Source organism: Myodes glareolus, chromosome 14, assembly GCF_982192425.1.
Source record: "Myodes glareolus chromosome 14, mMyoGla1.1, whole genome shotgun sequence".
Lineage (NCBI taxonomy): Eukaryota > Metazoa > Chordata > Mammalia > Rodentia > Cricetidae > Myodes > Myodes glareolus.
In genome coordinates this window covers 76,027,524-76,054,439 of record NC_142039.1, presented here as the reverse complement: position 1 = coordinate 76,054,439, position 26,916 = coordinate 76,027,524, and the positions used below count along the sequence as shown (strand labels likewise).

The 26,916-nt window shown below is 47.0% G+C and overlaps 1 long non-coding RNA gene across 1 annotated transcript; it reads left to right on the top strand.

Annotated features, from left to right (window-relative positions):
• The first annotated feature begins 308 nt into the window (after positions 1–308).
• Positions 309–22,098, top strand: LOC146892124 (uncharacterized). Its single transcript, XR_015004994.2, has 3 exons — positions 309–704; positions 14,757–15,001; positions 20,551–22,098. It is a non-coding gene; the product is annotated as an uncharacterized LOC146892124 (long non-coding RNA).
• Positions 22,099–26,916: the final 4,818 nt, after the last annotated feature.

The following is a 26,916-nucleotide window of genomic DNA, read 5'->3' as shown; positions in this document are numbered from 1 at the left end:
AGGGACTGAGTCAGCAGACACTGCTCAGTTCTCTTTTCTCTGGGCTGGCCTAGGCTGCAGAGAGCACACCATGCACAGCACAGGGAAATCTGTAGCTAACTTTCCATCTTTATCATGAAATACTGCTAATGTTCAAAGAGTAAACATCTATTTACCTTCAGTTTAGAGGACAGAACTTTGTGGCTTGCCCTTGGGCTGCCTCGCCTCACGGTAGATGGGCATTGTGGCTATAATCAACAAGTGATTATGTTTCAGACCAGAAGAGAGTGGTGGGGTGGGGCCGAACTCAAGTTTTTAAAACAGTCATTGCTCAAGAATTACTTCCTGAGGACATGACCCTAGGGGCCTGAGGAACTTACCTCAGCCATTTCTGAATAGCAACACCCTGCACAATAACCTTTCAATCACAACAGAGCACACTGATTAAACCGTGGACACCATGCGGCAGCAGCACAGGCCACTGACAAGCCTGCCACTCTGAACCAATGACTGCTTTGAATGCCACTAAGAAGCAGCAGATGAAGAAAACCCCTGAGAGCCACATTCATCCCATAAATTGATGACAGTGTCCCCTTCTCTCCACCGGGCAGGGCAGGTGTCAGTTAGACAGCACTAGCCCTGTGTCTGCCCATAGGCAGCTCCATGTGGTCTACCCAGAGGGAATGGACAGCAGGGGCTGCTCCAGCTTTGACTCAGAGACAGAGGTAAGGAGAAGGCATTCTGGGTGGGATGCTGGGAACCAGTAGCTGTGAGAAATCTAGCAGGGACTGTGGAGTAAGCAGAGGGTAAAAGATGCTAGGCCATACAGTGATGGATGAGAAGCTGAGAACCTGAGTTAAGTGGCTCAAAGCTCCGAGGTTGGTGGTAGTCAGCCACACCCTCGGCATAGTCTTCACGACCTTGGACTGGTTTCTGTTACTGCCCTCACAATGGTTCTCAAACACAGTTGGGCTCCTTCACCCTGAGTTCTGCACCCACAGATTCAGTCAAGTATGGGTGTGAAAACCATAGATATCTGTGCTCCGAACATGTATATATTTTTGCCCTCTTCAGGGATCATGTGTGTGATTTGAATACTTGTGTGCGTGCACATGTGTGTACAGGAGTGTGGAGGCCAAAAGTAGATGTGGGACATCCTCCTCCCTCATTCTCCACCTTACTTTCTGAGACAGGGTCTCTCGCTGAACCTGGAGCTGGCTGATTGTCCACGCTGGATGGCCACTGAGCTCCAGGACCTTTCCTGTCCTTGCTGTTCCATATGAGCGCTGGGGTTGCAGACTTGTGCCTGCTCTGACATCATTGCTGGGGATTTGAACTCAGATTCTTGGGTTTTCAAGGCAGGCACTGTGCCAACTCAGCCACCTTTCTAAGTCCTGTCCTTATATCTTAAACCTGCATAATGATTTACAGCCACACTGTGTGAGGCCTTCTAAGCCACCCGGAACTGGTTTGCAGGGCTTAGGGCAGGAAAAGTGTTAAGGCAGCATTGCACCCTTTCACACAGGGATGGGTGCACTTTTGGGTGTTGATATCATCCTGGGTCTCAGAATCAACTCCCCGGAAACAGAAGGACAACTGTCTTCTCATTCCTGCCCCTTGCTTGGGGCCTTCTCGGAGTGCTTGCTGTAGTTGCTTTCCTGGGGAGTTTGGAAGCACCCCAAGTCCCAGCTTCCCCGTTCATCGGCATCTGTGTTTTTATTTGCACCTTGGTTGCCTTGAGAGTACACTTGCTCCTCTGACCGTGGCTGCTTCTCAGACTGGAAGCCTTGGGTAATCTCTGAGTTTCCCCTTGTCTTTTTCTCTAATGTTTCCTTCTGGGACAGCAGCAAGCACTCTCACCAGCTGAGCCATCTTCCTAGCTCTTTTAATTAGTTTCACTCTTTTTAATCTTTGTTCCAGACATATAACCAGACTTTCAGCAACCCCCAAGTTGGGCATCAAAACCCACCAGGTCTCAAGTCACCCATCTCAAACCCAGTTTCTCTTCCACCCTCTCTGAGCCTCATGAAATTTATCCAGGGTTCTGTGTTCCCTTTAGCCATTTACGAAATTAGTTTGTGTGACTGGGGAGTGAGAAAGGGAACTCCCTATGAGGCAGCCATCACCAGTGTCTAGTCCCTAGAACAGGCTCTGAGGCCCCGTGACAAACCCATCCTCAAAGCAAAGGTTTAACCCGGCACCTGCTGATGCTCATGTAGAATCCCTACCATGGTAGGGCAGCCTCCTGTGGCTACACCATTGGAAGCAGGTGGGCTTCAGTGTGCCAGGGCTAGGGAAGAAACTGACAGGATTTCTCAGGGCCAAGTCCCTAAACTGAGCTTCAGAGGAGGGTGGGTGGGAGTGCTTTGGAGGTCCCAGAAGAGAGAAGGCTCTGTAGCAGCTGGACCCACATGTGAGTGTGGCTGTCCCCAAGGTTCCTGTTACACAAGCCTTCACTCCTAGCATCAACTTTGAGGTTGAAATGCTTTTAGAGAAGAGAATTGGACATGGGTTCTTCTCCTATAACTGCTGGGGACAAATTTAAGACAAGTAACCTTTTTAAAATTTTTCTGAAGGAAGATGAAAGGCAGACTTCTGCTTTGGAAGACATAATGGGACTAACACAGAAGGCTTAAGGGATGTGTACTGGGTTTGACAACACACTAGCTATCCCTCCCCCATATCTACAGACACAGTCACAAGCGTGCCCGAAGACTAAGTTATAGAATTAATTTTGCATTCATAGCTGACTGTTATAAATAATGATGCTTGTAAGTGTTGATTCTGCCATGACCGTGTAACATGGCAAGTTCCATTTATGAGTAGAGGAAAGGAAGTTGCATAGAGAAGACAGGGAACTACAAAAGTGACTTGATTGGTTGCAACTCTTGTCTGTCTTATGTGAATGTGGTTTTGATTGGCTGAGACGCATGGCAGTAGTAGGTTACAAACTGACACAAATAAACTTTGGTTACAATTTGTCGTGTGTGAAGGAAGTTTTAACCCCAACAAAATAAACAGGGAGGTAGCTTTGGATCAAAGTTCACGCAACTGAACTTGCACCAATCTCTATTTTTCCACCTTGCAGGTGAACACAATTCTTAAGTGTCCGGCCCAAGCAGGCCAGTAGGGGGAACACAAACGTGGACACATTGTGGATACATTCTGTAACTGAATTTTGCAGCTTCTTCCCAGCACTGAGCACTTGGGCTAGTTACGGCTTCTGCTCTGAGAAGTCTGGGGAGAACCTGTCTCCAAAGAGATGAGTTAAATCGGGCAACAGAAGTCCTCAGCCACACGGTTGTAAAATCCTTGAAACAGGTTCTTCATGTAGCCCAGGCTGGCCTACACTCAGCATGTAGCTGGGGATGTTCTTAAACGCTGTGCTGCTTGTTTTTTATATTTATTTATTTATGTCAAATTAACCCAAACCTAGACGTAATCAGGAAGAAGGAATGTCAGCTGAGCATTGCTGTCATCAAAACGGCCTGTGGACATGTGGGCAGGGAACTGTCTTGGTTGTTGACTGACGTGGGAAAGCTCAGCCCACTGTGGGTTGCTGGTCACAGATTGTATAATAAAGCCCGCCGAGCAACCAATAGGGGACAAGTCTGTAAGCAGCATCCCTTTATGGCCTGCGCATCAGTTCTTGCCCTGATTTCTCTGGGTGACAGACTGTAAGCAGTAAGATGAAATATGTCCTTTCTCCCCCAAGGTGGTCAGTGTTGTACCACAGCAGCGGAGAGGCAAACTGGGGCAAACTTACTGTTTATTATTAGTTAAGTTTTTCTGCTTTGATTATTTTATTTTAAGTGTATGAATGTTTTGCATTCATATATGTCTGTGTACCACATGCATACAGTGCCTGAGCAGGCTGGAAGAGGGTGTTGAAACAGCAGCTATGGATGGCTATGGCTATGAAGGAGCTTGTGGGAGGTAGGACCTGAACCTGTGTTCTCTGTAAGAACGAGTGCCCTTAACCTCTCTCCAGCCCTGCTATTTTATTATTATTATTATTATTATTATTATTATTATTATTATTATCATATGTATTGGTGTTTTGTCTGCATGTACATCTGGGTGACGTTGTCAGATCCCCTGGAATTGGAGTTACAGATTGTTGTGAGCTGCCATGTAGGTACTGGGAATTGAAACTGGATCCTCTGGAAGAGAAGCCTTTGTTCTTAGCCGCTGAGTCATCTCTCTGGTCCCCAACTGTTTATTATTTTTTAGTTTTTTTTTTTAATATAAAATTGACCTTGAACTATTTTTGTAAATTCATTTTATTTTTTTAAGCAAGTGTGTGTGTGTGTGTGTGTGTTTGTGTGAGGGCGAGTGTCGGAGTTCTCAGAGGCCAGAGGCATTGAATCCCCTGGAGATACAAATGTTTGTGAGTCACCAGTGTGGGTGCTGAAGCAAACTTGGGAGCTCTGGAAGAGCAGCTGGAGCTCTGGGCCACTGAGTGACCTCACTGGCTCCATGACTTTGGGCTCTTGGTCCTCCTGCTTTTGTCACCTGAAAACACAGGTCTGTGTCGCTAGGCCTAGATTAAATTTGAATATTTTAATTTTAATTTTTGAAAGCTAACCTACACATATTAGTTTAAACAACGACTCCAGGACATTGTCTTAAGAAAAACGCTCTTTCTCCTGTGGCAAAGGAACATGGTTGCTGTGGAGGAGAAGGCTGCCACTGGGGGCTGCTGGGATAGCAGAGTCTTGCGGAATTGAGAGGCCTTTGCTGTGCACTCTTTGCTGTGCACCCGTCATCCACATCTGCCAAGCCAAAATCCCCTCCAGAAATCATTCAAAGCCTACGTGAAGTCGCCGCTGCTTTCGGATCCCTCCTGTCCGTGGCCTTTGCTACCTTACTCCAGCCAGGGTGTTTCACTTAGGTCTAATTTTGTTTCTGTGTTTGAGAAACACCTGGGAAGTGGTGGAGGCGGTGCTGTCAGCTGGGGGAAGGAAGTACCCCCGCCGTGACACTGTGCCTACCACTTTGCTGCTATTCTTTCTCCTCTCCGAGACCCCAGGTGATGGGAACAGCATGGGAAGGTACAATTAAGAAAATTGAGGCGTGTGCTTGCCAGATTTGGGTTGGCTTTACTCCTGTGCAAAAGCATGGTGAGCAGGGTTGGAGGTGCAGGATGGTGTGCCGGTCGTGAAGAATAAGAACTGGGTGTAGCTGCAGCGATGAGGGTGTCTTAAAGAGAGTCAACATCTGCCACGAAACAAAGGGAGCACTGACTGAATGATTGGAGTTTCATAAACTAGGTTGGAACACAGTGACCTGGTGACTGACTCTTCATGAGATTTTAAGGTCATTAACCTAAGTTTTCTATTCTCCTCTTTATAATTCTTCCTCTTGTTTACCTAAGACTTTAATGAACTTGCCAGCTCCCCAACTCGCATCTGTTAATATTTTGAAATTACAGTTAGTCTCAGCCAGCTGGGCACTCAGCAATAGAGAATTTGCGAGCTCGGTGAGGTTTCACCTAATTCCAAATAGCTGCAGTCTGCAGCTCTCCGCTCCATTCCATTCCACTTTCACTCTCGGTTCTGATCAAGTTATGTAAATCGAACTGGAGAAGATTTAATTCAATCAACCTGTGGGTTTGCTTACACTTGTTTGAATATTAACTGCCATCTATATGTAAAAGACTAGCGAGGGACAGAAACTCGTTGCTAAGCACCCTGGCTAAAAAGTGGCACCGCCTTTGCCTTGGCAGATCTCAAAGTCAGGTTCAAGGTCATGTTGCCTGAGTAAGGCTGCGATAAGTACCCCACCCCGCTCCTCCTGCCTGAGGTGACTCCTGAGATCGCTGCTCTTTTAAGACACTGTCAGGAAAGCTCCCATTTTTACCAACCATTTATAAGGAGGGGGAGACAGAGAGAAGTGGGGGAAGAGAGTGTTTTCTTTCTAGACATTTCCATTTATGCCAGCTCAGCTGCTTGGCTTGCCTTCCAGTCCAGAAACCAGTCTGAGGAATCCATCCCTCGGGGTGGGGGTGGGGGGCTAGGACTTGATAGAAAGCTTGGAGCTCTTAGCAATCTGAGACAAAAGAGAAACTTCTCTAAACTGTGTAACCTGACCCAGAGCACTGGTTGGGGAGAAGAGGGAGCTACGAAGAAAAGAGGCTTCTCTGACTGTGCCCATAGTGCCCAACCAAGACATTACCTCGTGAGGATGTCGGCGACTGGAAAGGGAAAATGGGGACTTGTAGGTTTGGAACTGCACTCTGTAAGTGCTTCTGGAGGGTGAAGACGAATTTCCAGGCATAGACGTCATTTAGTGTTATAAAACCAGTAAAGTCCTTCACACCAAGACTGACCAGATCTAGAACTGGTCCCCACCTCACCCCTTCACACCCCTTCATCCCACCCCAGCCACATGAGTCAGGAGGAGAGTTCCGCATCTTTGTTGCTGTTGTCACAGTGCCAGCTCAGAAGCACAGTGATTGGCTGAGAAGAACTTGACAATTAACGTTAAATGCAGGCAGCTGGCTGCATTTTGATTAAAATCCACCATCTAGAGATCTGGCCGTCTGGAATTTTGCGAAGGCTGAAGCTTTATTCCCTTGTAAATACCATTGGCGGTTGTTCATCCTTTGGTGCCCATTCCTTTACTTTCACTGTGGTTTAAAAAAATTCACCTTCCAGGTGAAGCAACCTCTGTATCCACACCCACCCTTGTGAACTGTCAGTCACCTGTGGGTGGTAGAAACACCAAAAACACCAAAGACAGGACCCACATGAGTCCTGTCTCTCTCTCCATTGCTTGTTTATACTTTTCCCCCTCAGAAAACCAAGGGGATTTAACCCCTGAATCAGTCTGGCTTCTCCGGTGGGGTGCTGCACTTGGTGGCTTTTGAGCCCCACCTTATGGACAACAACTGTATTAGAAATTGGAGGTGGAAGACTGGTTCTGCTGGGTGGATGCCACTGAAGTCTGATTTCTAATTATAAAATCAAAGTGTAATGATAGCATAGAATTATACATCATTCAGAGAATATCACAGAGTTCGTAAAATCAACAGTGAATGTGGAACTCTTACTAGGGTAAATATATGGGCTGAATGGCTATGCATGGTAACTGGAGGACTGTGACAAAGAGTATGTATGATGCGTCCAATTATTATAGCGAGCATTTGGGGAGTCTTTCTGTGGCTGCCAGATGGCACAGGGGAAATAGAGCCCCTCCTGGGGCTTTTAGCCTCTTTAATAAAAGAATCTAATGGGGGGGGCAGGAGACATGGCTTGGTGGTTAAGAGCACTGGGTGCTCTTGCAGAAGATCCAGGTTTGACTCCCAGCCGCATATGGTGGCTCACAACTGTCTGTCACTCCAATTCTCAGGGATCTGACACCCTCTTCTACTCCTGTGGGTACCAGATACAGAAGTGAGGCATAGACATCGATCCAGGCAAAACACCCACACGCATAAAATACAACAGTTTTTTAAAAACTTTAAAATCTAAGAATGGAAGCAAGCTGAGGTTGAAGAGTCTTACTGGAGTCTAGGAGAATGTCCCCCTTCAGGCATGTAAGCTGTAAGTCAGCATTTTCAGAGAGGAGGAGACTTGAGGAGAGAAAGAAAGAAACCACGCTGGTTAGGGTGGAGGGTAGACAAGTGGTGGACAAGCAGCTACAGGACAGCAAGGGAGACTTGAAAAGAAGTAAGGGGAGGGCCTTGGACTTCCCATAGGGCAGGGTACCCTGCCCTCTCTTAAGACTGAAAGGGGAGGAAGGAGGGGGAGTGGGGGAGCGGGAGGGGAATGGGAAGAGGGGAGGAAGTAGAAATTTTTGAATTTCATATATATATATATGTATATATATATATATATACATATATATATATATGAAGTAAGGAAGCCCACTGTAGGCAGAGTTTTCCTGTCCTAGCCACCTGCTCCCAGATATCTGACAGCTGCTTCCCAAATTACCACACAGAAGCTTATATTAATTATAAATGCTTGGCTGATAGCTCAGGCTTGTTACTAACTAACTCTTACATTGTACGTTAACCCACATTCCTTATGTATGCTCTGCCATGTGGCAGTATCTTTATTAGCACGGCACGTTCATCTCTTGCTCCCTCTGCATCTGGCTGGAGACTCCTCTGACTCCACCCTCTTTCTTCCCGTCATCCTCAGTTTGGCTTTTCTGCCTAACTTCCTGCCCTGTCAGCTTTTTATTAATTAATGAGCAGAATAATACATATTCACAGTGTACAGAAGGATTATTCCACAGCAGCCCACAATGCTAAAGAAGCCCGAAGTGCTGGGGCAGCATCCTTAGGAATGAGCTAGAGAGGGGGAAGGGAGGTCACACTTACAAAGCTGCATGGCAGCTGGAGTGGCATTCTGGGAAGGACCCCACCCCTCTCTTCAGCGTGACTTAAGGTGAGCCTAGCTTCCTAGACATGATGTCCCCTTCCTGAGGGGTGGTCCTTTGGCTAGGTGATTGATACAGACTAACTGGGAATGTCACATCTCCCCTGCCCCCCATAGAGATTTCCTCTGTGGGACTGGAAGGAACTTTTCTTTAAAGGTCCTTTACTCCTTATCTGGCCAGCATGACTTCTGTTTGTAGTTCTGGGGATCCAGTCTAGAGCTGTGACCCTGCTAAGCAGATGCTCTACCATGGACCTGTACCCCAACCCTGCAATGTGTTCTTGGAAGATGCTCAGAAACTGGGTGCTATGTGTTCTTGACACAAATATACAGTGATACAAGTATGGATGCTAATTATGTTAATATATGCTAATTATGTTGATGTATGCTGATTACGTTGATGTATGTGGATTAGGCAGGTTAGTTCCTCCACAATACACACACACACACACACACACACACACACACTCACTCACTCCTTAAAACATTATTTTACAGACATCAGGTACATACAATTCTATAAAACAAAGAGGATGACTCTTTTTTTTTCTCAAGAGCCACAAGAATCAAACACAGAGCAAGCAAAGAAGAAAAGTCTGGTAAAGAAGGAACTGTCTGATGGCTTGTGTCCTTAGTAGGTCGTTAGTAGGTCTGCCTTCATCAGTTTCCTATAGTCCATCTCCACCCTGATATTTTCTTATCTCTTTCAAGAAAGTAAGGTCATATTCATGTAAGTTTCATGAATATACATTATAATGATTCCATTTAATCTGTGTGTGTGTGTGTGTGTGTGTGTAGAGGGAAGCCTGACATAGAAGGATTTGATAGCACTCAGGGTTTCAGGCATCTACTGATAATCTTGGAACATCTGTCCCATGAGTACAGTCTACGGCCTGAAAAAGATCCAGATTTTAGAGTTTCAAATGTCCCTACCAGCCTTTCATGTGTTGGAGATGAGAAGAAGTCAGAGGCACCTGTGACTGTCCAGCTGTCTTTGTGTCATAGTGAGGCTGTTTCCCCTGGATATGATATCACCTTCAGCTGTCTTGATTAGACAGGCTGCGGACATGCACAGCATAGTGAGTCTTTCTCTGTCTTACCAGCCAGCTCCCAAGTACTGACAAGAAGACTTCTTATTAATCATGAAAGCTCACACTATAGCTTAGGCTTGTTCCTAACTAGCTCTTATAACTTAAATTGACCCATTTATATTAATCTATCCTTTATCACATGGCATTACCTTTCTTCCATCTTGTACCTCCGTGTTCCTCTCTGTGTCTCCTGGCATCTCCTCTACTTCCTATCTTGCCCGGAAGTCCCATCTACACCTTCTGCCTAGCTACTGACCTTTCAGTTCTTTATTAAACCAATTACAGTCTTATGTCTTCACACTATGTACAGGTGACTCACAACAGCACAGGACACCCAGCTTCACTGTCACAGTGACAGAATAAGCCAGAGAACACAGTAAAAACGCAGGGTGTTGTTTTCCTCACAGCCGTAGACAGAGAGAGGTTAATTTTGGCTGGGGGTCTGAGGGTACAGTCCATCTCAGCAGGGAAGGCGTGGTGGTGGCACCATCTCCTGTTTGTGGCGATGGGAGCATTATGATGCTTGTTCACATCTTGGTGGTTCAAAAACCAGAGAGCAGTGAATCCTGGCACATGTCCTACTTCCTCTCAGAAGTGTGCCTCAACCTCCTGGGTGATTCTAAATCTAATCATGTTGACAATGACAACTAAGCACCTCCCCAGGTCACTGTTCTTGGCATTGGGCCATTAACACTCATTAGTAAAAAGAACTGGGTGTCCCTGAGTCCCTACTTGAGAACCTAGCTATCCCTTGTGCCTGTTGCCGCAGTTGTGTGTGGTCACGGATGCTGCTAAAATAGATAGGAAGGAGATGGAAGATGATGGTTGGAGAGGCAGTACTCCAGGAAGGCTGATTGGTGTGGGAGAATTGTCTGTAATCTGTCAATCATATTATAAATAAATGCTGATTGGCCAGGCAGGAAGTATAGGTGGGAAAACCAGACAGGAAGTAAAGGTGATGCAATGAGAACAGGAGAATTCTGGGAAGCAGGAAACTCCCTCCACCACTCCTGCCCAGATCACCGAAGAAGCAACATGTGAGCAGACAGCTGAAAAAGGTACCAAGCCATATGGTTAACATAGATGAGAATAATGGGTTAATATAAGCTTTAAGAGTTAACAAAAAGCCTGAGCTAATGGGCCAATCAGCTTTATAACTTGTAGAGATCTGTGTGTGATTTTTTGGGGGGCTTGCTGGCAGTGGGGTACGGGATGGGACAGAAACCCCAACAAGCCGGCCCCCTCAATGTTATAGCTGATTTTCTGTGAATTGTCACGCATGATGCTTGGGTGGAACATTCTGGTGTGGAAGGTTTGAGTCACCCATGCTCCTACAAATGACCCTTCTCCATCTGCGCTTTTCTAGTAACCTCCAGAAGCTCACTGTCTCATCACACTGGCCTCAGGGTCCTGTCTGGAGCAAATGGACGATTCCTTGTCTTCCCAGGAAGGGTAACACAACACTCAGTATTTCAGATTCTTTCTTGAGGCTCCTCTGTCCGTGGAGCTTTCAGCTAAATGAGAGACTAGACATTGGCGTGGGAAATCTGGGGTCCCTGGCCCCCCTCTACATCTTCAGCTGCAGGTGGGCTATGCTGTTCCCTGGGCTTCCTCATGGGACTCATGTGTACAGTGGACTCCCATGGTTTCATGCTGACTCATGCTTACCCTTCCTCCACAGAACATAGGTTAGCACAGGCCTTCTCAAACATACTGACTCTTTCTGTGGAGGGTCAGACAGATTCCTGGCTCCTCTATAGCCACACATGGTGAGGTTTTCTCACCACCCCTGGAGGCACCCCTTGTCTGTCAGTTCCAGTCCTGCCATGTGGAATGCACCAGGACCTAATGAGCTGCTTCCCTCAAACACGCCGTGAGGTGTTCTTCCCACATAGCCAGCAAACAGTGGAGGAAAGCCATCTAAGACCCTGGCAATGGGCTTCTCAAGTCTGCCTTCAGCATCTGCTTTAGTCTCATTCCACTGTGATAAAATATCCTGGGAGAACTAACTTACAGGAGAAAGGGAGGGTTTCTTTTCAGGCACAGAGTAGGTCATGGTCCATCACTGCGGAAAAAATCAAGGCAAGGGCTTGAAGCAGGGAGACGTATCCACAATCAAGAGCACAGGCATGCCTTCTGCTTAGCTTGCTTTTGCTGCTCTTACACAAATCAGGACACAAACCCAGGGACTCGTGACACCCCCTTTTAGACCTATTCTCATGTCCGTTAACACACACACATACACACACACACACACACACACACACAGAGACAACCTCCCACAGGAAAACTCATGAGGAGCAATCTATAGACTACTCCTTGTTGAGACTTTTCTCACATAGCTCTAGACTGTGTCACAATGACAGTTAAAAAACACAGTCTCATTTTCCTTCCCATGTCCCCTCACAGCCAGAAAAGGGTGTTTCTCCTTTGTGCACACCAAAGCCTTCTCCCCACCTCCCTTAGGCATCTCCCATTCTTTGTGTAACAGAAATGTGACTCAGTCTTGCCAAGTCTGGCTTAGACGCTCACAGAAGTGTCAAAACCATCCTATTTCTAGGGAATCAAAAATGCAATTTTTTTTTTGGTTAAAGCTGAAAATCAACTCTTTCTTTTCACGCTTTTCTGATGTAATTATTTAAATCCTCTTACAAACAAATGGAGGCTTTTTATCAGAATGGAGGAGCGCATGTACTTTGAAATGCAAATAGAAAAGAACACCAATATTTTTCAATAAATTAGATATGGAAATATGGTGATAATGGAGATACCATCTTTATTCTATTATGCTATTATTGTTAGACTTAGGGATGCAGGCAACTCATTGTCTGGATATAAACTTGGGGAGCCAAGTATGTTATCTCCTGATGGCTTTCCCTGACTCCATGAAACTAATATTGACTGACATTTGGTTTCGCATCAGCAATCTCCTCAAAAGTAAAACGTGGGGCTGGAGGATGACTCTGCAGAAACTGTTTTCTACACAAGCGTAGGACCCAAGTTCAACTCCACAGCTCCTGTGTGCCGGGGTTGGCAGCGCGTTTCTGTGACCTCAGTGGTGGGAAGGCAGACAAGAGGGTCCGGAGAATTCCTGGCCTGCAGTCCAGCCAATAGGGAAGCTCCGGGTTCACTGTGAGACCCTGCCTTATAACAGAGGGGTGGAAGAAACACGACATCAATGTTTGACCTCCATATGTGTCTACATGGGCACACACAAGTATGTATTCATGAGTCCGTGTTGCTAGCTCCATGTTGAGGGCCATTTGTCAAAGTCCAGCCTTGACAGGTTTGTATGTTCCATGGTAGGGGAGTGTGCATTAGAACTGTTAGTCAGAATAGACATATATACAAATGAAATACAGAGACACAGGATAGGGCTGGGGAGGGCAACCAGTGAGTACTGAATTTGCTCATGTTTATTTCCTATGATCTTTAAATACCCAGATTTAAAAGGAGTGGGGATGGGAAAGAAGGCAAGACTTCTTTACCATGACACAAATAAGGAACAAACAAAGTAATTACTATCTTAATACCCAAATACCAAGAAACCACACCCTAGGTCCTGTTAGTAACCACACCTTAAGTAAAACCCCTTGTCAATAACCTTGAAATAGCAAGACTAGACCCTGAACTCTCTGACATTTAGTCAAGGTGGAGCAAATTCACCTCTGTGGGATCCAACAGGCCCACCCATCACTCCTAAACATAAATAAAAAGCAAAATGGGGAAAAAACTGGGGAAGCTGGTGCGTTTTAATGGGACCTAGTTTGCTACAACAAAATGCCAAACCTTTGTGTAGTCAGCTCTTCTTCCAATCAGCCCTTCAGGGAAGCAGTGTTGACCTTTCTATGCAAAATGGCCTTTGCTGTATAATCCTGCCATAAACCTTGCAGGCTCTCTAAGGGCTACAGAGTCAAGTTCACATTTCCAAGGTCTTTTACAAATATGCTACTTATATCTCTAGATTTGCCTCTTCCTGCTCTTCTCTAAAGCCAAGAAGCAAGATCAGCCAACAGGCTGTGTCCCTTGTAGGCCCAATCTCAGCATCCTTCCCTTTAAACTCCTTAATTTCATCCATTCCTCTTGGCTTAGCTTACTTGTTTCATTTTGTCCCTAAAATGTTCTTCAACCTAGCAACTTCTCTCTTGTGTGTATTTGGGGAGGGGTAGTTGTTAACAGGGCTTGTGAGCCTCTAAGTCAAACAAGGCTCAAACCAAAACAACAGACATTCCTTAGGTTTCAGCTCATCTAAGACAGGAAGAAAATTGTAATCTCCTGCTCCATGCATGCTTGTGTGCATGTGTGTGTGTATGTGTGTGTGTGTGTGCGCATGTGTGTGTGTGCATGTGTGCATGTGTATGTGTGTGTGTATGTGTGCATGTGTGTGCACGTGTGTGTATGTATGTGCATGTGCATGTGTGTGTGCATGTGCATGTGTGTGTATGTGTGTGTGTATGTGCGTGTATATGTGTGTGTGCATGTGTATGTGTGTGTGTGTGCATGTGTGTGTGCATGTGTGTGTATGTGTGTGTGTGTGCACGTGTGTGTGTGCATGTGTGTGTGCATGTGTGTGTGTGTGTGTGTATGTGTGTGTGTGTGTATGCTTGTGTGTGATGTCTTTCCTGATAGGTAGGAACTTGAGAGAGGTGTTTGGATGTCATCTGAAGGATATGCCTTTCAGTAGACAGAGGAGATCATTCATAGCTCTTCTCAGGCCCATGCTGGTACTGTTCCCTGAGGGATGATCCTCTTATACACTGTAAGGATTTGTTACTCAAGTTGATTTAGTAAAATGCTGACTGACCAGTAGCCAGGCAGGAAGTTTAGCCAGGGTGACCAAACTGAGGGCAATGGGAAAGAGAAGGGCAGAGTCGGAGGAGTCGCCAGGCAGATGCAGAGGGAACAAGAGATGAACACACCATGCTAACAGAGGTGCTGCCATATGGCAGAGCATACATAGAAATATGGGTTAATTTGGGTGTCAGAGCTAGCTGCTAACAAGCCAGAGCTATCAACCAAGCATTTGTAATTAATATAAGCCTCTGAGTGATTATTTGGGGACTGGTGGGCAGAAGAGACACATCCAGCCACAGTTCCCTCCACTTTAACCAGTGTTGACACACTGGAATGACTTTTTGGATTCCTTCAACACAGCAATCTTCTGTTTTTCTCATGGGGCATCCAAGTCATTGCAAGTTATTGACCAGTATCAAGGGTTGTTTCTCTTGCTCTCTCAGAGTGGGGCAATTGTGGGCAAGTGAGGGTGAGAGCATTCTTACCATTGGGTTTTGTACAGGCTGTCCCCTGATGGCCAATAGGATTGAAACATCAAAATCCCAGGAGAAAAGCTCAGCATAAAGAAGTGGCCGTGCCTTAAGAATGCACTTACTGAGCTGAGCATGTATGATCTGACGTGGTGATGGGGGTTCGAGAGCACACAACTCTTGTATGATCTCTGTGACCCAGGAGTTAAGATGGAAGGACGATACAGATGACCAAACAGACAAGACCATGTCAGACAGCAACGGGCTCTTCAGAAAGGTAAGTGCTGAGGACAGAGCCCCAGGAACTGAAGAGGGAGAAGTAGGTTTTGTTATGTCTGGGGCTCTACCTTTCTGAATGGTGACATCAGTGGAGGATAGGTCCAGGGATATGAAGAAGGGATGGCCTTCAGGGACCCACACACAGGACTGTAGAATTTTCTGAGACTGGACATCAAGCTTGAGCAGAAACCCCTCAGCCATGGAGGTTGGGAGCAGGAAGAAACAGATATCAATGTCAGGACAGTGACAACAGACAGCAGGGAGGGTGTTGAGCAAAGACGACCGGGAACCACATGGTCACTCAGTATTCAAGCTGTCTCTGCGCACAGCCCGGAGGGCTCGCACACAGGATCCTGAGGAAGGTCAGTTGTGTGAGACTCAAGGCAGTGGTTCTCAGAATGTGAAGGCCTAGTCCAACTCACTGGCCCTGGAGGCTGGCCTGCTTCTGCATTTCACTGTGAGAGCAGTGACCTCTTGGTCTTCTGGTCTCAGTGCAGGAAAAGTGTCCTGACTGCAGGAAACGGCAACTCAACAAAGCTAACTCAACTTTTGCTAGTTTCTCTTTGACCTTGGACTTTGTGTTTTCATTTTCCATGGAAGCGTTAAAGGCCGGCATGTGATCAGATTGATGTGGGTAAATTGGTGGCTAATCAAATTAAGATAGTTTCTTCCCTCTTATCCTCTGGAAGCATGGCTCAGATAATTTGCAATTATATCCTAGAGAGTATTAGACAATTAGCTCAAGCAAGCTTAAAATCATGCTCTTTAAGATCAAATGCACATGCTGCCTCACTGTTGGGGAGCTGCCCAGTGCTGTATTTTAGTCAATTTTTATCATATAATGTTAGCAATAAAAAAGCTCAAAGGTGCAAAAGAACAGCCCCTTTCCATCTTTCCCTGTTCTAAAAGAGGTTGGGAAGCCTCCACCGGGAGAAGTACCCACTCCGCATCACTTTGGCTAAACTGTGATCACGTGGAGGAGAATGCCCAACATGGCTTTCCCTCAGTGCTAGCCCTTGCCATGTCTGGTGCTGGCTGCCAGCTGGGGCCCTGGCTAGGATGATTACTGACGGGTGTGTTTTCCACGTGGTCCTCTTGTGCACAGGTTGGGCTACCTCAAAAATGCATCTCCATCCTAGCAGGAGGTGTTCGGAAAGAAGGAGGTGAAAGTAGCCAGTCCTCCAAAGGCTGGACTCACCTTTATTGTGTCTTGGTAGGGTGCATGTAGAGCCAGCTGATTGGAGAAGAGAAGAAATGAAAGCTACTCAGCCTGCGGGTGGCACGGGTACACCCAGACTTTGCTCTGGCCACCATTCTGCCCCTCTGAGATAGAAAGTGACTATCCGTTTCTTATCTAAGTATTATGGTTTTGAACAGCAGTGAACAGGCCCAGCTGTGAGTAGGATCCCTGGGTACTGCTTTATGGTGTGGTTCCTTGGGGGTCAAGCCCTGGAAACGGTAAAGGCGAGTTCTGGGCTGCATTAGGTACTTGTTTCATTGTTGTGACAAGATGCCTGGCAATAGCATCCTAAGGGAGCATCTGTGTTAGCTCACAGTTCTGTGGTATTGTCCATCATGGTGGGAAAGTGAGGGAGATAGGCGCTTGCCTGAGGCAACTGTCACATTGCCTCCATGCCCAGGCAAAGAAATGCACGCCTGTGCCCACGCCCAGGAAGAAGAAATGCACACCTGTGCTCAACGCACTTCCTCCTTTTCATTCAGTCTGGGCCCCAGCCAGGGAGTGGTACCGTCCACATTTAAGGGTGGATCTTCTAGCTCAATTAACTCAAAGTAGAGAATGCCTCACAGACGGGTGCCGAGATCTGTCTCCCTGGTGACCCTCAATTCCATCAAGTTGACCCTCAAGACTAACGGCGCCATCTGCCCTGCACACAGTGTGTACAATGGGAACAGGATGTGAGAGATGAACAAATACAGTGTAAAAGGGATCCCACACAGTGATTCCCCTTACCCTGGATTGCAGCCAGCTGTATGTTTCCAGGTTGATTTGTTAAATTTTATCAGGTTCTAGTGCTGCCCTGAGATTGACTGTTTACCGAACTTTGAATTATCCTTCATTTTGCACAAAAAAAAATGAATCTATGCTCACAGCGGTGCGGTCATCTGAGCCTCCTCCCTCCTCTGAAGAGCTGGAAGCCGAGAGCCACCCTTTCCTTCTGGATTGTTCTTATGTGGATTGTGACCCTGCTGGGTCACATCAGCCCAATGCTCTTACACGACTTCACAGACTTCCTGCCTACACACTGCGCAGGCCTTTCCGTGGGCAGAGGTTCCTGCGAGCTGGGAGTCCGTGACAGAGCGCGCCTCCCCTGAGATTCTCACGCTGTGTCTGAGGCACTGTTCTCCATCACCCTGGGGTCTTACTGCGTTTGCCGTGCTACAGTCCGAGTGCAGCATTTGCTGTGAGAATGGCTCTTCTTCCAAAAGAAAGCTTCTGTCGGGCTCTTCATAGCGCGAGCGGGTCATTGTCCCTCTGGTCTCTCCTTGGCCCCTACATAGCAACGCAGCAGAAATACTCCGTTACAGGTTTTTCTTTTCCAATACACTTCAGGGAGTGGAATCTCCAGGTTGCAGAGACTCAAGAAACTTATGCACAATTCATAGCTTTTTGGCCTGTCCTGCTTTTCCCTCAGTTGTCATGGCAACCGGGTGCAGCCAGCCCCCGGAACTTAGCCAGGCGCCTCCAGTTTGTGACACTCATAACTTGGGCAGGAGCACGTGGAGCACAGCAGACAGTGCTGGGTGTCTCGGGGAGCACCGTTAGGAAGGTCGGGGAGTGAGAACTCTCAGGGCAAGACCCTGGACTCCACAACCCTGTAGCAGGCAGACTCCTTGTTTTCCATACTGCCTTTGTCCTCGTTGGGCCACAAGTTCATTAGGCATCCCGAGTCTCTGCAGCTTGTCCAGCCCTCCCTCTGCTGGATGCTCCTGGTCCTGCCTCGCTCTTAATCAGAGGCTGCAAGGTTCACCACCTTCCTGCTCCAACGAAGCAACTCTGAAGTCACGTATATATGGGCAGAAGGGGTGTGGGGGAGCCTAGGGAATTTGCTCAACAAAGAGGCAGGTTACCAAGTTAGCAACACAAGCCACTAGCCTTCCTGTTTATTAGCCAATGACAACCACATTGGAAAACAAGATCAAGGACGCGATTCCATTCTTAACAGTCACAAACCCTATTACCACCCAGGGATAAACTTAACTAATGAAACAACAACAAAAAATGCCTACAATGAAAATTTGAAACTGCTTGATGAGAGCCTGGAGAGATGACTCAATGGTTAGAGCACTCGTTGCTCTTACAGAAGACTTGGATTCAGTTCCCAGCACCCACATGCTCCCTCGTAACCATTTGGAATTCCAGTTCCAGGAGATCCAGTGGCTTCTTTTGTCCTCTTAGGGCACCAGTCACTCACACGGCACAGATACACATACAGGTAGGCAAACACTCATACCTAAAAAAATAATGATGAAAAAGTCAAAGAACTCACTAGAAGATGGGAAGATGAAAAGGATCATCTGTGATGAAGGATCAGAAGAATTAAAACTGTGAAGATGGCAAGTGCAGCAAAAATAATCCACAAATTCAATGCAATTTTGATAAAAAACATTCAGGACCATTCTTCACAGACACAAAAAAATAAATTCTTCTTCTTCTTCTTCTTCTTCTTCTTCTTCTTCTTCTTCTTCTTCTTCTTCTTCTTCTTCTCCTTCTCCTTCTCCTTCTCCTTCTCCTTCTCCTTCTCCTCCTTCTTCTTCTACCATAAAAGACTTAGGATAGCCAAAGCATTCTGAACACAAAGAATACTGTGGTTCCATATCACCTTATCTGATTTCATATCTGATTCTCTACAGAGACGCAGGAACAGAAAAAGTATGGTATCCTGATGTGATGGTGCACGCTTTTAATCCCAGCACTCAGGAGACAAAGGCAGGGGGATCTCTGTGAGTTTCAGGTCAGACTGGTCTACAGAGTGAGTTCCAGGACAGGCATAGCTGCAAAGTGAGACTTTATCTCAGAAGAAAGAAAAACAGAGGAGGAGGGAAGGGAGAGAGAGAACAGCCTGACAGCGGTGTGAAACTGGACAGGCAGATCAACGGAACAGAGCAGGGGGCCCATGTCCAAGTCCATGCAGCTACAGCTACCTGAGTTTTGACAAAGGCACCTGAGTTATACACCGGAGAAAAGACAGTACGGTCAGCAGATGGTTTGGGGAAGATGCAGAAGAGTGAAAACCCGTCACTGTTTCTGTACAACACTCAAATCCAAAAGGATCAAGAACTTTAGCATCAACCCTAATATTGTGAAACTGCTCTAGGAAAAAGTCAGGAACACACAGTCTGGTAGATCCTTCATCCTCAAACCCATACCAGGAACACATGGCCTGGTGGATCCTTCATCCTCAAACCCATACCAGTGGCCTTCATCAAACCTGGGGGAATCCCAAAGCAGAAGCAAGTCACGAGAGTGGGGTGGGCTTGTTGGGCTCAGAAAGAGTAAAGGAATGAGTGTGACCAGATTGTATTACACAGTGCATGAAATGTCAAAGAAGAAATTAATAAAAATAATTTAAAAATTAAAGAACAATTGAGAAAGGCACCAACATAGATCTCTGAGCTCTACACCTAAATGCATTCTGAGTATATGTGAGCATGCACACACGTGCACAAAACACACAACAGAGACACACACAGACACACACAGACACACACAGACACACAGACACACACACACACACACACACACACTTCAAGGTGCCAAATACACTTCAGTTTATTAGGTAGTAATATGACTATGGCTTTTCTTCCAATAACTCAACATTAACTCTTCCCTGATAGTATAGACATCATACTGCTTATAGAAGATTATAATGGAGTTTGGGCTGGTAGAGTAAATCTTATGCTAATAAATTTTCATACAGATCAATTAATCTAATGCTATGAAACAATTTGCTACTTGTGTCTACCTGCCTAAGGCCGGACAGTTGAACTAGGAAGATGACATGTAATTCCCGAGTTCTACCACTGGGTGGCGCCATTTCCATAGCAAAGATACAACAAAGGCAAACTGGGGATTATATTCAGAGCACAGTATCTGCCTAGCAACATGTTCTCCAGACATCTGGCCACAGGTCCCCAAGGCCTACTGCAAGGGTGAGGGACAGAAGGAGGAAGCAATGCAGGAAGACAGTGTAGCTAGATAGGTTAGCCTGTGGGTCCTGTGGTCATGAGAGAGATCAAAGTCAGGAAGGCGGCCTTCCCCCCAAGTGGCACCAACATAGCTCAAATGTCTACAGAAAGAATACAAAGGTGAATGGGTTTTGAGTGTTTTTAACACAAGGGAGTGTTAAAAGGCAGTGTAAACAGCTGTCCTGTGGGATGACCGCATCGGGGATGCAGCAGAAGTCTGGGCCGGCTGAGGTGGTGCGTCGTTGAGATACTTACTCCTCAGCAGGAAAAGCCTTTGCAGTTATACTTCAGAGCATGTCTTGGGCTGTCTAATTTTTTCTTTTATTATTCTTTTTCCAGCCGTTTTCAAGCCCTGAAGTTTTGCTATATTTTTCTTCCATAAAGCCATTTTTATTTTCGGTGTGTGGGTGTTTTGTTTGCATCCATGCTGTGAACCACAGGCATGCAGTGCCCATGGAGGCCTGAAGAGGGCGCTGGACTCCCTGGAACTGGAATTACAGACGGCTGTGAGCACCCTCATGGGTGCTGGGAATCAGACTTGGGTCCTCCGGAGGAGCAGCCAGTACTCTTCACCTCTAGGCCGCCTGCCACATTTTCTTGGTTTTGATGGCATATCAAATCGGGTGAATCGAACGTCCCCTGCCTGAAAGGTTTTGCAGAGACTTCCACACGGCCGACTGGCTTCTACCGTGTTTCCCACATAAAAAGATCTCATTTGTCAGTCAACACGGAAACTACCCACGATGAATAAATTGAAGGAGTCGTTTGTAACCCCAAGAGGTATTCTCCCCAGTGTAGAGAAAGGGCATCGAAGGTGGAGCCCACGAGGCTGCCGCACAGCCCACGCAGCCTATGGAGACAGAGGTTCATGACCTTTGCTCTTCACCTACCAGGGTGTTTATTTTTTAATTATTTTCTTGGCTCAAAAACAGCATCGAAAGAGTGGCAATTCAGAAAAACTGACTTACAGAGACAATCTCCCATGCCAAGGGAAGTGAGGGAGCCCACTTTTATTACCCTGTGAGTCAGTTTTGCCTGTTACTGTAAAAAGATTGTTATGAAACTCATCAAATATTACTTCAGAGGTTCAGAAAACAAATGAATCACGGCACATCACGCCTGGTCCCGGCTTTGCCAGCTACAAGGAAGACTCTTGTGGCTGAAGTTATCGGCTATTTACACAGCCACCTTCCAGAACCTTCTCCCACGCTTCCTTTCAGTTCAGAAAAACAGAGACCGTCTGGAGTTGGGGCCAAGGCTGACTGGCAAGAGGGAGGCAGCCTGCCTTTCCCTGAGTTTGACTAAACTCAGAAGGGGACTGAGCAGCCAGGTGGAGGGACAGCCTGGCCATAGAGGAGTCCCAGACACTGCGGGCAGACATAGATGGTGGGGTCTCCAGAAGGCAAAGGGTTGGTACATGGTGCCAAGAACCACAATGAAGAAACATGTTTGCCAGCGAGTTCCGGAGGCTTGGGGCCTAGGAGATGTAACAAAGCTGCCCAGAGGAGGATCTGCACACACCAGGCTGGCTGGGTCACCGTGGGAGGGGCTGTGGAGGTCACGACCCTCACTAGGTCAGGGGGTGAACATATAGGGCTGTCTGTAAAGACAATGAATAAGAGGACTTTTCAAGGCTTCGTCTCTGTACATCTGTGCTGGAGAGATAGCCCAGCCTGTGAAGTGTTTGCCTTTAACCTGAGTTTCAGTCCCAGAACCCATATAAAAAATGTTGTGGGTTGGTGTAGGCTGGGGAGGTAGAGGCACCTGAATCCCTGGGCCTAATTGACCAGAAAGCCCAGCATACACTGTGAGCTTCAGGCCAATGGAAGCACTGACTCAAAATAAACAAGCAAATAAGTAAATAAAGAATAACAAAGAAACAAATAATAAGGCACATGGGTCCTGAAGAATGATCCTATGTATGTACATATAAATTCTGTATGTCTACACACTAGCATGTACATCCAAACACGTGTGCTCACACGAATAGGCAACCACACACACGACTGCAGAAAAAAAACCAAACCAAACCAAACAACAACAACAAAAACCCCTCGCTCCATAAACGGCATTTTAGTCAAGACACGCTCCTTGACACAAAGGTTCCCCTGTGGTCTAGGAAGAGGAGCGGGGACTGGGCAGAACCTTAGGGCTGTGCCATGAGACTCACCCTTGTCTTTCTCTTATCAAGGCCTCCGGTAGCTCTGAAGCCTCTCCTTCCTGTCCTTTCCCACCCTCTCCACCCTTATAGTGGACACTGAACTCATGTGTCCCAAAGCCCAGGCCTGGGTGAGGAGCTGTGGGGAGGGCCGAGAGAACCCACACACATGGATCACACTGTATCGCTACTGCCGTGTCCTGGGTGCATGAAAGTTCTTAGTGGCTTCTGTGGCTGAGGCTGAGAATCTAATATGTATATGAGAGACACCTGTCAAGTTTATACGGCCCATTCTGTGGGGAGAGCAGGTTAATCCTATTGACTTAATAGGACTGAGATGCACCTAGGCAATCAGGAGAGTGTGCGGCTGTGTGTTTACAGGGGGATTAACTAAAGAAAGAAACTTGCCCTAAATGCTGGCAGCGCTACCCCCCAGGCTGGGGTGGAACAAAGGGAAGGAGAGAGCCCTGGAAAGTGAAGGTAGATCCTCCTTACTCCCCTTCTCCCTGACCCTCTTCCCCTTGCTTTCCTTCTACTTTTCTCCTCCTCCTCTTCCCCTCCTTTTCCCCCTCCTCCTCTGCTTTCTCTTCCTCTCTCATCTTCACACTCTGTGAAGCTGTGAGCTGTTTTGCTCTGCCACACCCTCCCAAAGAGAGACTTCTGAGACGTGCACCAGAATAAACTCTGTCCCTAGATGTGTCGTTGGTGGGAGGCATTAATTACACTGGCAAGAAAAGCAAAACATACACTACATGAGATAAACATGTAATTATATGTGGATAGTGGTCACACTGAAATACCTAGCCTGTAATTTGAGGGTAGAAAATATCCCCAAATGATTTTCCTTTGGAGGTTTGATACCTGTAGATATTGGGAAGCCTGTTACCAACCCATGTTCATTTGTTTGCTTCTCAGATGAAGCCTCAGGCAGCTCAGGATGGCCTTTGACTTGCTATGTGACTGAGGATAACCTTGGACTTCTGACCCTCCTGCCTCTGCCTCCTAAATGCTGGGTTATAGACATGCACTATCGTGCTTGATTGGCTTACAATCCTAGCTAGCACTTTTGTTTCTCAGTAGAACTGACATCGAGTTAAGCACTGCCACTGCCCTGTAGGGATGCCCATGTGAGGCCACACAATTGTCAGCTCAACTGTACCATTCCACAATGTGTTTACGTCCAAAGCCACACATGAAACCCCATGTCAAACAGAAGCAATACAAGAATTGTGGTGCTTCCATTTTTAAGAAGACTCATGCGGGTATCTTAGAAATGATTCCAGCCTGGGCTGCAGGACCCTCTCAGCCGTGCCCAAGAGGCTGTGCTTTGTGCGTGGCATCATAGGAAACACACACTGTGTGCTGTCCTTGGGGCTGGGCTTTCATTTATTTCATCTTCACAGAAGTCCTGTCGGGACCACAAGCTCGTTTTACAGGTGAGGTGGCCGGCAAGGACCAGAGGGGAATGCCATGCAGGCTCCCAGATTACACTAATTCTCCGGCTAATTTTAGTTTTAATTTTGTGTGTATGTGTGCGTGTACGTGTGTGTGTGTATGGATGTGTGTGTGTGCACATAAGTGCCTGTGAAGGGTGTTGGAGCCCCTGGAGCTGGAGTTACAGGTGGTTGTGAACTTCATGTGGAAACCGAACTCTGGTCCTCTGGAAGAGCATTAACTGCTGAGCCATTCTGACAACTTTTAGTAATGCGAAGACTAACCCCAAGCCTGTCCTCCGCCAAGGAAGAAGAAATTCTGCCCACAGATGGCTTTGGGCTCCAGCTGCTCTTCCCTGGGCTTCTGGTGGCCTCTCCATCCATTTGGTCCTCAACAAACATCTACCATGTATGAGCAATTGTGGCCTATTGGTTGTTTCTCTGAAGCACATGCAGTACAAACGCTACAACTCTCCCGAGCATTCTTTACAACAGCTCTTTTTAGATTTTTCACTTTATTTCACCTGTCAGTGTTTTGCCGGCATGGATGTGTGAGTCTTCTGTGACCTTGGCAAAGTCAGTCACCCTTCCAGACCATCATTTTCATTATGGTAAGAGCTCTCAAAATTTTCAGTAATTTCAATATAATTATGAAGGCAAAAACAACGGACTCATTGTTACCACAGTGGGCAGTTAATCACAGCCCAGGTGGGGGAGGTCATGCAGCAAGTGTTTTCATATTTCATAAAGAACTGGGAAGGTAAGCGTGTTTGGTTCTCTCTGCAGCCAGGTTGCAGGAATTGTACGGGGTGAATTCTTGAAGGCGACCATGCTTAGTCAATCATCTAGCAACATTGGTGGGCACTCCTGCCCATCTGCCTTTTTATTAGCCGGTCTCAGAGCAAATAAAACGACAGAGGGCCCAGTCCCTTTTACAAAGCGCTGGTTTCTTCTAAGAATGCATTTTCTCTCAGGAGCCACAGTGAATCGAGGAGAACAGAACAGCCACCTAAGGGTGGAGGAGTATGACCCGCGGGGGAAACTCGGGAAGATCCTACTGAAGGTGCCCGATCTTTATGAATGGCCTCACAGCGCCCATGCGCACTCTGGTTTGGGCTTGTTTTCGCTGGGGTAGTTGTCATCGGACTGCGTAGGACAGATTCTGAGGAAGAACCCGTCTTTGGTACTCCCAGAACTGTCTCCTTAAGTGCACGGTGACAGGGGCTGGATGTCTGGAAAAGTGCTGTGGCTCAAGCACAGCCTGTGAACAGGAGGTCTCCAACACAACCCAGACACCAAGACCCGCCCTTCTGCGGGGCCTTCTGATTCTAGGATGACCCCTTCCACCTGGTTGCGGAGCAGCAAACTCGACAGACGCTGAGTAGGAGTCGCTGCTGCTGTCCTGGAGTTTGGAACCTCGGAGATTCCGGATGACCTTAAGGAGAGCGGGACCAGTTGTTTCTAAACCTCAGCAGCAGCAAGGCCTTTTGTTAAAAAGAAATGCAGCAGGCAGAGTAGGGTGTGAGGAGCTGAAGGGGTCAGGACCTCTGGGGATGTTCCTGAACCCCCAGGAGTGAAGTCTCTGAGACCAGTGGCCTCCTCCCTCCTTTATTCCCAGGGGAAACTGGAGCCCAGCATGTGGAGGGGACAGGAGAGGGAGGACAGCCTCCGGTGTCCTTCCTTGCTTCTCTGTCCAGCCTCCATTTGCCACAGTGAGGTGTCTTGGTTTATCTTTCCTACTGTTAGTAGGAAAGTAGTGGTGAGTCACTTCTTGGGATCTTCTGGGGGAGCATTTTGCTGCCACTTATTCCTGGGGGTGTTTGGGTGGAGAGATACAGCCCAGGCCTTGGCTGTCCCTGTGTCTGGATGCTTCACAGTGTCAGGGAAGCTCGTCTCTTCCACATCTAGCGACAGGAGACCTTCGTATGAGTCACAGTGGCTTTCTAATATGACTTCTGGAATAAAAGACCACATATTTGGCTTCAAATTTCAAAAGGAAATTTATTCTCTCGTGTTCTAGAGGTCTGTTCTTTTCCCAGCTGAGCTGAGTTGCTCAGGGCCACCTGCCCTCTGGGTGCTCCAGGACAGAGCCCTGTGCTTTCTTCTCAGAGCTGCTGTGGTCTTAGTGTGTGACTACACCCCCCACCTCTGTCTCTGTGGTCACATTCCTTCCCCTTCTGTATGTGAAATGAGTCACCCACTTCCTCCCTCTTGTAAGGGTTCTGTGATTGTATTTAGGAACCATCTCCCTATCTCCAGATCCTTTGCTTCCATACACCTGTGAAGTCTTTGTAAGCTGATACCCGATAGGTTGTAGAGATGAAGCGGTCATGTATCTGGTGTCATTGTTTGTACCGCCCCCTCACAAGCCACCGATGCTTATTGTGGAACTCTGGGGACACAGAATGTGTGAAAACATTGTCTGCCTTTTCAGGTACTTTTATTTTTTATTTTATATGTATGAGTCTTTTTCCTGCAAGTATGCATGTGTACCAAGTGTATGCCCGATGCCAATAGAGGCCCAAAGAGGGTGCCAGAGCCTCTGGAACTGGAGTTATGGACAGTCGTAAGCTGCCCTGTCCTCTGCAAGAGCAGCAAGGGCTCTTAACTGTGGAGCCAGCCCCAGGAAAACAGGTAAAAGGAATCTGTGTTAAAGACAGGTAGCTAAGACATTCAGATATTGTTACAGAGGTGACATCTCAACTGCAGAGTCTACACAACTAAGAAACAGAAAATGAGCCAACAGCAAAATTAACAAGTTCTCATGTTAGTTGAACTTGAGACACTCACTCATTCATTCACTGAGGTTGACTGAGCGCCTACTGTGTGCCGGGGCTTTATAAACTGCTCAGTTCCATTGGTAAGAAAGTAGGCAGGGACCTTGGTTTCCTGGAATTTATGTTCAAGTCCAGCTGGGAGGTGAGATTTTTTTAAGCAGTAGACACAGCAGGGATAAGAGTAGAGAATCCATGGGCTAGGATATTGGGTAGCAATTGCTGGGGAGAGCAGTTGCACAGAGAAGGGGCCGGGCATCCTCACAGTCCCTGGGCGTGCTGGAAGGCAGTCAGCTCACTGGACGTTAATGTTTGGCCTGACTTAGGGAGTGAGGGGCAA